The sequence below is a fragment of the Aptenodytes forsteri genome, unplaced genomic scaffold (genome assembly GCF_000699145.1).
Source record: "Aptenodytes forsteri isolate BGI_AS27 unplaced genomic scaffold, ASM69914v1 Scaffold86, whole genome shotgun sequence".
Taxonomy (NCBI): Eukaryota; Metazoa; Chordata; class Aves; order Sphenisciformes; family Spheniscidae; genus Aptenodytes; species Aptenodytes forsteri.
The window spans coordinates 601,372-610,740 of NW_008795715.1; positions in this window are offsets into that span (position 1 = coordinate 601,372).

Here is a 9,369-nt window from a genome sequence, read left to right on the forward strand (position 1 = left end):
CGTTGGTATTATGAAATTATTTTTTCAAATTAATAACGTGTGGAGGCAACCAACTGTTTTTTTTTTGTCTCTGTTGGTTGGCTAAGGCCAGCTGTTTTGCTCCTGCCACATCTCGTGTGTTTCAAATAAAATATGTAATAGAATTAGTCTCAAGCAAGCTCTTTGCTAAAAGGGCTCATCCAGATTCTTGTTCAGCCTGATTGCTTCCTCTCCAGTAGAGAGGCAAAAGGAAATTGCTGACTTGCATTTGACAACCAGTTGGTACTCAGTATTTAAAATACTGATGACACTTGTGTGTGTTCTGGTGTAAGTGGTAAGCCTCTGCATAAATTATGTATCTCAGTATTGCAGAGTTAGATTTTTTTTTTTTAAGCTGTTTTCTGAATAAGCCAGCCTCTGCCTTCTCTAGAAATGGATCACTGGATGTTTTGCAACCGGCTGCAATATGAAGCAATGTTTTGCAGCAAAACATTGATTTCTCCTTGTCAGTTTTTATAGGCCTGAGATGCTTCATTTTCCACAGCAGCCCTCGGAAAGCTGGCATGCTGCAGACACTAAATGTCTAAAAATACTCAGACCAAGTCATGCTTGTTTATAGAGTCAGTGCTCAACATTAGTATTTGTCTTGATAATCAGAATACATAAACTGTAAAAATTCTTAGTGTATGTGAATGTTGCTGTGGATTAATAGGAACCTGCACGCTCTCCCCCAGCCTCTGCATTGTGGAGAGCAGAGTTCACCGTGGGAAGGAGCCACCTCTGCTCGCTGAAATTAGGAGTTAAAAACCTGTCGCATGCCCTGAAACTTAACCCAGCTCCGTGGTGCAGTTTTGATTCCGGGCCCTGCCTGTTCCTAGGGTGGTTGTTTCTGAGGAATCACAACCTCATCTCTTGACCACTTTTTTGCACTGAAACAGTTATATCGAATGAACACCATTTGTGATGTTGTTCTTTGAAAAGCAGTCTCTTTAGGTTTTTTTGAAAGCTTTTTTTTTTTTCTTACATCTTACTTCCTGACATGCAGTCAGCCACCTGAGGAGTAAAACTAACAACATCTAGAACGCAACAGATCATGTTTGGTTTGTTTTTTTTTTTAAGCCCAATATTACAAATGTAATTGCATCAAGGTTCACCTAGGCTTCTAGTTAATCTCTTGTTGACTAAAGCTCTCATTAGAAATAGGTTAGTGGTGGTGTACTGTTCAGCAGTAACTCGCAGGCTCCGATAACCTCACCACACTGATGTGCCCGGTGTCTGACAGCGCTGGGGAGAGCCGAAGGAGGGGCGGGGAAGGAGCGTGTTAAAGGATTTATGTGAGCAAGTGGAAGTTTCTTCACTTTCACAAAGCTCTTGATTTAACAAAACACCTCATTGCATGTACTACTGAATGTAGGTTGGGTTTTTGAGCCTCTTCCTTCCTGTTAAAGTAACTCGGTGATTACACAATAACTGACATAAGGGAACAACAATGGGGTGAAGCTCTGCAGAAAGAGCTTCCCTGGCTGCCCCGCCGGCAGCAGGAGCCGGCTTCAGAGCTGACCTTAGGAGTCCTGTTTCTGCGGGGGACCTGACCTGACCGTTAAGCTGTACAGCAGCTGAAGGGCAAAGTGCTGGAGGAGCGGCTGCCAAGTGAGCAGGGCCCTTCGGGGAACACGGCTGGAAATGGGACAGGAGTCTGCGCTGGCACAAACCTGCTGTTTTTTTTCTCTAAAACAACAACAACCAAAAAAAAAAAGGTGATAGCGTCAAGTTACATCTGGCCAGCCCACCTAATGCACTGCTTGGCTGTGTTTTCCACGCAAGCTGAAATGTTTTCACTGTGTGTGGAATGTGAATTATTCAATTAAATTAATAAGAAGGGTCCCGATAGATTGAGTCCCACAAGGTTCTGCAACAGTGTTTTATTTGTGCCTAACTTTAGATAGTATTGGATTTCTTTTCTCTGCTTTCTTCCCTCGTGTTTCTATGCACGCTTAAAAATGAGGGGCAAGATGTCTGTTCCTGCTGGAGTGCAACTTCCACCAACAGCAGCTTTGTGGGCTCTGGGATTCTTGCTCACTATTGCTCCTAAGGGAAGCTCCTGCAAGATGACAGAGCGAGGCCTGCTCTGGCCTGTGAAACGCACCGTGGCAGAGTCAGTCCTTACGCCCGAGTTCAGTAAACAAGCGGCAGATGACTCGAAGATAAGGAATCAAAACATCCAGCAGAAATGAGATGTGCGCTGAGATGGGAGACGCGGTCCCCGCCCATGCGTGCAGCCAAGCTACTGCCTCTGCTTCGCGCTGTGGAGGAAGCCAAGAGTTTGATTAATTGCTGAGCGCTAGATCTGACAAACCTGGAACTGGGTTGGGCTGTTGTAAGCAGAGGTCCGCTTCAGTGCTTGCAACTTCATACGAAGGTGAATTATTTAAAGCCTGTGTCCTCCCAGCTGTAAGCAGCGAGCTGTGCGTTTGCTGTTCCTCAGGCAATGAGGGCTGTAAGGTGCTGGAGAATAAGGTAGGACGTGTTTGGCAGCAGACACAGTAAGTGAATAAATCTCATTTCTCTGCCTGGATGGTTTGAAACGTGGTGACCCAGTATGATGACACTGATCAGCGCAGACTGTTTTTTATTAATTTAGGACTTACAGAGCAGGAGGAAGCACAAAACCCTATGCATCCAGCAAAGGGAGTTTTCCCCACTCCCTATTCCAATATTCAATATAGTGGATCATGCCTGTATAGAAGATGCTGACTCCCTTCCCAGGCTTCTTCCCATTGACAGCAGCAATGCTTGGAGCCAAAATCCCTGCCTGATTTCCATTTCTCTCTCCTATCCAGCACCAGGCCAAACCTTGGATGGCTTTTAGCTACGTTGCAGGCTCTGTCCTGTTTTCTCTCTGTCATGTTGCCAGCAGCCTGGAAGACAGTCAACTTCTCTTAGGTAGAAGAAAGCCACCCCTTTATCAGATTCAAAGGGGAAGCAGTAGTGGGGGGGGGGGAAGGGCATGTATTTTAACGTTAACACTCCCCCAGCCAGCCTTCTGCGCTGATTGAGAGAATGAATGAGTGTTTCCATGTTGACCATATACGATGTTTGTGGGATGACACCAACCGTGAATAATTTATCTCCAGCAACTCACCACGTCAGGCTGTTATGGCAGTAAGCACTTCCACAATTAGTAGGTGTGATCACCTACCCTGACATGAGGTTTAACTCTGAGTGCTCTGCATATCCACAGTCTTTGCCTGGGAGTTGTTCTTTGTTTTCAGCTTCTATAGAAAGAAAAGGCAGTATCTGTAAAATATACAGATCTTTATGTGATTGCCTAGGCATAGTATTTTGCACTTTTTCTGTATGAGCTGGATCCTCTTATATTAATCCAGACTAATGGTGGGAGCAGCTGTGAACTGGTGACTGTTTCCTGTTGTAGCCTCCATTTTCCCTGAAGAAGAAGGAAGAAAACAAAAAAACTTAAGTGAAACCAGCATTTTCAAAGAGTTATTAACATTAGGATTTGCAGGGGAGCAAGTTGAGCAAGCCTTCAAGCAGCAACAGCCTTCTTACATCATGTCTGGCATTTGCTAAAAATTGTCTAGAATTAAGGGGAAAACTTCCTCTTTTATTCATGCAGATGACCCAGGCAGACTCTCCTTCCCCCTCTCTCCCATCCCCGCTTACAAAACCTCAGGAGAAAAGGGGATGTGATGTGGCCCATGCCCAGCAAAGTGCCGGGCGTCAGACCTGGTGCAGGGCAGGTGTGCTCAGGCTGGCTGCGGGCGCTGTACTGCACCGGGAGCGTGCAGAGCGATGGTACCAACCACTCAGGGAATTCCTGCTTGATGTAAATCTGTGATGCCCTTTATAAAACCACAACAAACCAACCTCAGAATTTCTCGTCGTATCATCTGCTGTGCTCCACAAGCCTGGCTGCTGCCTGGGAAGGGGACGCCAGCCTGACATGACTCCGCCAGCTCCGCAGCCAAAGCCACACCAGCTTCCTCCTCTGCTCGCGATGTCTCTCTCTGCCGATGGCATTATATCTCTGCTCACAGCAGGAAATCCTTCTGCTGTTCCTTCCCTCATCTCTGCAATGCTCGGGGAGAAATATTACTAAATGCTTTTTTCCAGCATGTAGCAAATGCTAAATCCTCCTCTTGTTTCCAGTGAAATGTTGCCTTTCATTGCACTTGTAATAAAGCAGTGCACAATCATCTCTACTATCTCTTATCTGGGGATGCCACTGGGGTAAGAGAACATTGTTACATGTACAAATGTCAGCAGCAAGTCACCGTGGCTGTTTCCTTGTCATGCCAAAGCACTGATTGACACCGTTGCAAGATTTCTTCCTTTAGAAAGGCAACCCCAATTGCCTGAACTGGTAGGTTAGATACATGGAGAGTATTTAGACATTTAATATTCAAATTAATTGCCAAAGTAGCTCCTCTTTAAGAGGCTAGCAAGGTAAAGTGTTTTGTTTTTCCCTCTTCACAGAAGCAGGGATCGAATATGAAAGCATCTGGATGACAGCCAGCTGTTTCGCTGGAGCCAGGCTCTCCACTCTGTGTCTCCGTGCCCCGTCTCATTTGCTTGCAGCAAGACGAATGTGTGTGATTATGCCAAAGTCAGGAGAGCAGAGGAGGAAAACTGAGTCTGGCACGGTCATTTACTGCCGTGGCTCTCCTGGGAGGCAGAGGTCGGTGATTCCCTGGGCAGGCGGGGAGCCTGCTGTCCCTTGGATGAGAGTCGCTGCCCAGATTTAGGGAATGTTTCTCAGAGCTAGCAGCTTCAAGGGCCATCTATGATCAGTAGGGAGAAAAAAGCACCTCCAGAGAGCAATTCTCAGCCTGAAACGGTGTCCCAGGTAGGTCGGGTGAGTCACTCCCCAGAAGTGACCAGCCCAGACTTGGTCTTTGCACTTTCAGACACCTCCAGTGAAATGAAGCCACCTCCACCTCAGCACCTTTGTGCTGTATTCCCCTGATAAAGAAAGGCGGTACGGTGTGAGCGTGTTAGTGTAGAGCGCTCTTGAGATCCTTGGAGGAAAGGTCTAGCGTATCTTCTTGCTGAGGATTATTTTCAATGCAGGGTCCTCCAGTAGCTCTTTGTGGCAGGATTTCACTGGTCCCATCTCCACATTCCCTTTTTAACAGTCACAAGCCATTGCAAATAAATGGCTCCAGATCTTGGCAATGGTGTAGGAAATAACCCCACATGTTTTACGGTTCCTTAAAAGCAAAAGAATAACTAAATCCTCATTTAAATTCCCACTTCCATAGCTGGAGTTCTTTGGATCGCACATTTCTTTAGCATGGGCTGATTTTTTCCTCCATCTTCTGGTCAGACAGGATTTCTGTTTGTGCAGACACGAATGTCACCCCATCTTTATGTCTCACCCAGCACAGGTGAACTGCCTGGGAAGAGCTCCTAACGTGATGCTTATGAAAAATAGGCCAGAGCTGAAAATATTAGTAAGAGAAACAGCAGATCTGCAATGCACAGCTAGTTTGTTTCACTTAAATGGCAAGATTATTCACTGCACACAATTCTGTTCGAGCCCCGTAACATTCTGAAGTAAGCTCGCAGCGCGATGCCAGCCTTACGCCGCGCATGTGCCCCGAAAAGTGTCGGAAACATCTGAGCTGTCTCTCTTTGCTTCAGACCGAACCATCGCAGAGGAGCCGCGAGGCCGAGGGAGAACCGCCGCGACCTGAGCACAGGACTGGATTCCAGGAACATCTGAGCACTAAATATAGCAGCCGTGCTCGCTCAGCGGCTTCGGGTCCAGCAGATAACATCCTGCTTCGGGACAAGGCTACGGGAGAAATCGTATCACCCGACGGGGAGGTGTGACATTCAATCCCTAGCACCGCATCAGCAATGCTTCCTGGGAATCCCGGGATCCCTGTCTTTTCGCTATTTTATGTCTCTTTGAAGTGCTTGAGAGAATAATGAAATTATCAGGGGAAAAAATACAACATTAATATATGTATTTTGGAACCATGGGCTAAACTCTTCCTCTGTCTGAACATAGTATCTTCCAGAAAGCCTCACTAATGTTTGTAAAAGCTTCTGAACACAAAAAGTATCGCATGAGTGTAAAATATTAGAGCTTTTGTTTGTTTGCTTGTTTTAGAAGAACACCAAAGAACTATTAGGTGTGTTGGGGAAATGCTGCTTCTGGCAGGGGAATAGAGGGGACACACCTATACAAACCAGTAAGCCCAGGCATACCTCCTGCCATAAAGTTTCAGAGAAAAAATGTCTCCTGGTTGCATGCATGGAGGCAGGCAATCCCCTGAAGGGTTTCAACTCCATGATGAGAGAGTGGTCACAGTGCCTCGTCACTCACGACACTTATTTCACCCCGTTTTTGCAAGTTCTACACACATTCTCTTCCAGAAAGGGCGATGCTCTGATTACAAAGACCACGAAGGTCTCCTTCACTTGCTGCTGCTTTCACGCAGGTCTTCTAAAACTTTTAAATTAGCAACTTTTAAATTAGCTGTATTAATAAAATATTCTCCGTCTCTCTCATCCTCACATTGTAAATTAATAATTGCAATCCTGTTGTAAATACACGCTGGAAAAAAACCCAAATCAGCAACAAATGCAGCATGCAAGTCCCGGCGCACCTATTTGCCTCGTATTTGATCAGGTGTTTTGGGGGTGCGGAGCTCCTTTCTGAACCGAAAGCTGAATTACAGCTCAGTGTCACGGTTTTGTCCCACACTGATGGTTTTTTCGGTGCTGCGGGTTGTGGGTAACGTCGTGTTTGTGTGTTTTAGCCTCATGTATTGCCTTGCTTGGATGCGATGGCAATAAGCAAAGCCCTTATTCTGTGGCAACAGAAGATACCCAGCGTTACAGTAGTTATTGCAAACATCTGTATTGCTGTTACGCATTATTTTGGACCACTGCTGTGTAGTTCTGTTTTCCTTTCTTTAGTGGTTAAGGTGGCAAATATCAATGCAACAAATTCATGGAATTACAAGGAATTGCAAAAGGTTACCTGTATAGTGGGGGCACGTTATAAAGGCCATCTAGCAGCAAGTGCACGTATTTTTCTCCTGCGAAATTGATAGAAATTTGAAATTCATTAAAAACTGAAATAAGTGGGACTATTACAGCTCCAAGGAGGAGTGTGAAGCGAGTCGGTTGACCTAACTGATGAACAGAGGGGACTTGAGGCTCTTTGTCGCTCATCAGCGGAGATGTCCGATAGAAGACGGTTCCCAGTGCCTTGTGCTGCAGAGAAGGGCTGTGAGGGCGGTTTAACGCTCCCTGTCTCGCCAGCCCCAATCCCAGCTCCAGCAGCTGCCGGATTCTGTAATTTTTATTCGCATAAGTCGTTCCCTAGCAGCCGGCAGGATGATCTAAGAGCTGCAGGCTCCTGCTTCAGGAGCTGGTTGAATCACTCTGTTATAGCTGCAAAGTCCGAGCTCTGCCAGCCATTGAGGCTGAGGAATAAACTCCCCACATAAATGCAATGGTCAGCTGGAGGTTTTGCCTTTTGTTGAGCATAATTATACAGGATTTAGGCTCTAGCTTCAATAGTAAAGATCAAACTCTTGTCAAGCCTGTTTAAGACAAATTTTCTTTGGGTATAGTAATAAAATCTACTGTTTGGGCATTCTTAATAATATTTTTACCTGATGTGGTCTACTCGGAATTTTGCTGAGGCCGCTTAGTGTCCATAGGGCTAGGAAGACTTTCTCCCACTAGCAGTCAACAAAAGATTCAAGCATCTAAATTTCTTACTGTCCTCTCTGCTTTTGTAAAGTAATATTTCAATGATCTGTGAACCAGGAAAAAAAATAAATCTGGGCTGGTTTGTCCTGGTGCCCAAGTCTGCAAAGAGAGCTTGGTCTTGAAAGTCTCTCTTTGGAATATGATTGTGTCTGAATGCTCAGGCTGCCCAGCTCGGTAATGTGCACTTACGTAGGTAAAAACAATCCTGCGTGTTCACATCTTTTCTGTATATTGCTGCTTGTTTCCTGAAAATAGCCTTTTCATTGGTGGCTTGGTGTTTTTTTTTCAGGGGACCTCTTGAAATAGCTAAAGAAGAAAAAAGCCCAGAGATGCTTTTGGTATTGTGGGAATAACCCTGATGAGTCTTGGAATTTCATCATTGGACGAGCTTCTTTGAGAAAAGGTATTTGTTTTACAGCACAAGTTTTAAGTGTCAAAAACTAAAATGACTTTCAAAATATGAACAATCAGCTTAATAATAGGAAAAACGCCAGATCACCCTTGCTGTTGCAGTGTGGTGGAAGGTGGGCAGGGATACTCCGTGTGGTTTGCTTTGTGCAATTTTTAGAACACTGATGAATTTCCCACCCATTAAGTTCTAGGCCATTTGGAAAAGGCAGGGACATGGGAAGTATTGATTCACTGCGCTGCATAGGCACCCTTTCCTTTGGCAAGTTTCCCAAGCAGATAAAACGAAGGAGGGGAATTCCTAAGAAATGCCGGCTGCCCTGTCGCTTGCAAGTGAACTTTTCTGTTGTAGGGGGGAAAAAAGTGTACTGGATTGTTTTTGCATACTGAAAATCATCATTACGTGTGAATGACTGGATGCAAGATATTATTTTGCTGTAAACTGAAGGCAAAGAGTGTGAAAAGATAATAGGGGAAAGAGAGCCAGGCCCTAAGTGACTTCAGGCCATGTTCAGAGCGTGAGTTTGCCTCCCGGTCGCAGCAGGATTCTCTGATGCCTGAACCCTACTAGACATAAATACGCTCTTTGGTCCTTCCCTCACAAAACAGTGGCTGTGTTCATTAAAGCTGTCATGTATTAGGCTTTCCGAAAGACATCATCCTTAGACAGATTTGCATAGTGGCAGGGTGGCAGCGCAGGCTCAGCTAGGAGGGTACGTGGGCATGGACGGTAGCAACCTCGCGGTGCCTTCAGTGAGAAATAAAGCTTTAAAAAGCTGAAAAGCAAGGATGACAGTGGAGGCTGGAGTTCACGCTGCCTGTGTGAGCTTTAGCATCCCAGCTGCAGCCTGTCTTGAAGCTCATCTTTTCCTTCCCGTGGCTGATGCGTCTCTGCTCTCCAGTGGGTCATCTGCGTTTCGGCAGGGTCGGGTCCTTGCGTGCTGCGCGGTGGTAGCCCACGCTGGCTTTCTCGGCTCTTTGCAGGTAGTTGGCGTCTCCCAGGAGTCGCCTGCAGTATGTCACGGGGGGAAACAGCGCGTGGGGAAGGACCGGCTCAGGCGTGCACGGGGGCTGCGGCACCCACGGGCGGGAAACTCTCACCCCACCGGTGTTCCCGCTGCTGTAACCGGGACGGAGCATCGCGGCTGATAATGACCCTCAGGGGTCTGCGGAGGAGGGCCTGGCTTCATTATCACGGGTGCCCCGACCCTCGCGATACCCGTCCCGAGC